General features: G+C 33.8%; 1 pseudogene; it reads right to left on the bottom strand.

The window, feature by feature from the left end:
- Positions 1-237: 237 nt before the first annotated feature.
- On the bottom strand, positions 238-1,796 carry LOC112591928 (annotated as a pseudogene).
- Between the last annotated feature and the right edge of the window lie 1,338 nt (positions 1,797-3,134).

The following is a 3,134-nucleotide window of genomic DNA, read 5'->3' as shown; positions in this document are numbered from 1 at the left end:
CATTTTATTTAATATCCAAGTAAATAAGAATATTCTGATATTTTATTTACGCATAAAGATATTATTGTTTTTTTTTCTGAGGTGGAAAACATAGTTTTTAAAAATTGCTGTTTAAAAAAAAAAAAAAAATTTATTTAATATTTAAAGATATTTTATTTGCACGTAAGTAGCTACATTTTATATTAATATTAATTGGAGTCTATGGCGGATCTTGAAATCATTTTTTTTTTCCAATACCTCACTACATCGAGAGCTTCGTCACTACTCGACCAGGGTACATCGCTCCAGTGAAAAGATTGTGCATCGTCTAAAAAATATAGTGTGCGGTTTTGAAAAAAAAAAATAAATATATATATTATATTAAGCCTCACTTAATATCTCTCCGTTACGATCAAAATCACCTGATATAAGTCCGCGAATGGTGATAGAGTCCGAGTCCGTGTCTGCAGGTGACTTCCAAGGAAAACGTTGTCCGGCTTCGAATCCTAGCAAACAACCCTCTTCACAGCTCCCGTGTTCAATGACTTGCAGCGTAAATCTGCGGGGTCGACGGTGATAGGGTATAAATCCGGTGACTACAAATAAAATATAGTTTAATTTAAGGACATAGAAATAATTTAGCTAAAAAAATTTACCATACATCGTGCTGCTGCTGGCGCCGTTCTAAAAAATCTGGGTGGGTTAAAAAATGAATCTGAATCTGACTTAATTTTATTTTTTTTCCGACGGCGACTAAGAACGCACGTAAATACTTAAAATCAAGATGCTACTAACTGCAAATGACATGCTCATAAAAGGTCGATACTTGATTTTAACAAGTCTTGACCATTCCTCATCAGTCATCATAATGCAGATAAGGGATTTTTTTTGAACAATATTACCGCGATAGTGCTATAATGAATTTTAAGGATGTGGAAAGATAAGGTGAAGTTGTTTTCGTTAAATGTGATAATTTATAGCTTATTTAATAATAATAATAATAAATAATGATAATCTATTTATTTAACATTCATAATTAATAATTTATAATTTTATAATGACCGAGCGCAAGCGTATGCACATTGTCAGAGAGAATGTGACGCTTATCGTCCGATCGATTCAAGGCCAATTTCATCGTTTTAATAGTTTTAACTTGATGCTTGAACGATCGGATTGAGACGTTCTCCCTATACGCCGTGTATGGATCATATGCTTGTGTCGGTGGAGGTGGTGATGACGACGGGGGTAATGTTGCGTTTCAATGTATGTATTCCGCTCGATGACTTGTCGCCCACAATCTATTGCTATCAGCTTGGCTCTGTGCAAGTTAAGCTCCTCCTCATCTCCGGTTGTGTCGTCTTCGTCATCGTGTTCGAATAAGCAACGCTTGTGGTCCTCGAAAGTCAGGTGATTTCTGAGAACGTGAGCGCGGATTTCAACGGTGCGTTCCGATGTCGTATGCGTATGATTTAGCACGAAGTGCTACAAACTCATACATGGTACGCCCCTTGGTCTCATCTTTGAATAGCCCGAGAATTCTCTTACGTGCCGACAAGAAGCACCTGTGATTCGCCGGCAAATTGGAGGTATCCATACGGCACAACAAGTTCGGGTTGTTCGCCAAATCGTTATAAAAATCCTTTGCCGTCACGTGATATAGAAGAGAATCTATAATAATAATAATAATAATATCGAATTTAAGTTAATAGTTTTTATAATAATAATAATAATAATATATACGTACCAGTATCTGTGTACAACAAGCTGATTTTATCCCCGTAATGTCGTTTCATGACATTATAGTGATAATCGTACATCACCGTCTTGCTAAGCTTGAGTACTGAAAGTCCGATGTAAATAGGTTTACAGAAATCTATTACTTTATTATGCATAGAAACGGCCGCAAGATTTTCACTTTAAGTAGTGCATAATTTAAAGGTCGGGTGATTAATAAGCTTTTGCATTCTGATTGGACATGATACCAACTCCATCTTAATACGTTTCCTCATAGACTCCATAGTTTTCCCTGTATAATAATAATATTATATTTATATCTATATTGTAGTTAATAGTTATATATTCCAGCACTCGGTGCACCTGAAATGAATAAATAAGTAAATGAAAAACATAATCGGTATATTTATAATAATAATAATAATAATTACCTTATCGACGATCAGCCCGTTGGCAATGGCTTGTTTTAAATTTAAATAATGAACGACGTAACGTTCTTTATGCTCAAACGTAGCCAATAATTTTCGAACAGAAGAATTTTTCGGTATGTCGAAGTGCGGGAGAAATGGCATATCATTGTGCACGTCGTACAGATTTTGTGAATACGAGATATCCACTTCGTAGACTCGCCCCACGTCGTCCGTCTCTGTTGCGGTCGTGAGATTCCGCGCCAAGTCGGCCAAACTCGACGCCATGAAACGGCACGTATCGATGAATCTGACAGCGAACTCGTTATTCACATGTTTCGAGAATGAAATAAACTTTTCCTCACTGTTAGCTATCACCGATATCGTGTTGATATCATATCCCAATTCGGTGACAATGAAATGTGTGTCGTAATTCGATAAGTTGTGCAGAAAGCAGGGGACGAACTTGGGCGTCTGTAATTTGAGATTGCACGTGTTACATAGAGTTTTCCAGAGTTGAGATGTTTTAAACATTTTGTTTTAAACACTTGTTTAAAACATATTTAAAACATCTAAATTAATCAAACATGGTTTTGTTCAAAACGTTTAAAACAAATGATTTAAACATCATAAAAAAAACAGTTGTTTAAAACAGAAAAATATCAGATGAATAATTGACAATTCTATCTTATATATTTTATTATTATTATAAATTGAAATAATATTTCATAGCAAATCGTGTAAACAATATAAAATTAGTAATTACAAAAAAATAAATAACATATTAATTAACAATTAGTTGTACTCCAACATTGATAAAAAAAAAATATATAAATTAATATCAGCTTGATAGGTAACATAATATTTAAATATCACAATAGTATTAATTATTTGTTACAACTATTTAAACTTTTAAATACATAGACTAATTTAGAAGATTTCTCGATACCTAACCAGTTTCTTAGTTTTGTATGAACTATACCATAAGTTGAAAATATTCTTTCGATGCCAGCA

This window comes from Melanaphis sacchari, unplaced genomic scaffold (genome assembly GCF_002803265.2).
Source record: "Melanaphis sacchari strain LSU unplaced genomic scaffold, SCAv2.0 Contig1488_pilon_pilon, whole genome shotgun sequence".
Lineage (NCBI taxonomy): Eukaryota > Metazoa > Arthropoda > Insecta > Hemiptera > Aphididae > Melanaphis > Melanaphis sacchari.
Note: the sequence above shows the minus strand (reverse complement) of the source record. Positions and strands in the feature narration are given on the sequence as shown.